The sequence below is a fragment of the Penaeus monodon genome, chromosome 21, assembly GCF_015228065.2.
Source record: "Penaeus monodon isolate SGIC_2016 chromosome 21, NSTDA_Pmon_1, whole genome shotgun sequence".
NCBI classification, from domain to species: Eukaryota; Metazoa; Arthropoda; class Malacostraca; order Decapoda; family Penaeidae; genus Penaeus; species Penaeus monodon.
In genome coordinates this window covers 38711984-38712242 of record NC_051406.1, presented here as the reverse complement: position 1 = coordinate 38712242, position 259 = coordinate 38711984, and the positions used below count along the sequence as shown (strand labels likewise).

Sequence of the window (259 nt, the reverse complement as noted above, 5' to 3'; positions counted from 1 at the left end):
TAGTCCAATCACGGTTCAACGATCCAATCCTCCTTGGTCACCTCTCCGGCCCCTGCAGCCGACACACGTCAAACTGAGCAAGTTCATTACATTTAGACGGATGTTCCTTTTTTCTTTATTTTTACGTCTAAACACTGTGGAGGGTAACTGATAACTGTCCTTTTAATGACGTCATAAGCTGGAGTCAGTAATATCCACTCAAGTAAGTGACACACTGCATCTATCAGTGGTTTTATAGGGATTTATTGACGTTTTCGTC

At 42.5% G+C, this 259-nt stretch overlaps 1 protein-coding gene across 1 annotated transcript in view; it reads right to left on the bottom strand.

Moving 5' to 3' along the window:
* LOC119586481 (chitotriosidase-1-like) overlaps nucleotides 1–259 on the bottom strand; it is a gene marked incomplete at its 5' end in the record, with an annotated part of 10684 nt that overhangs the window by 9578 nt on the left and 847 nt on the right.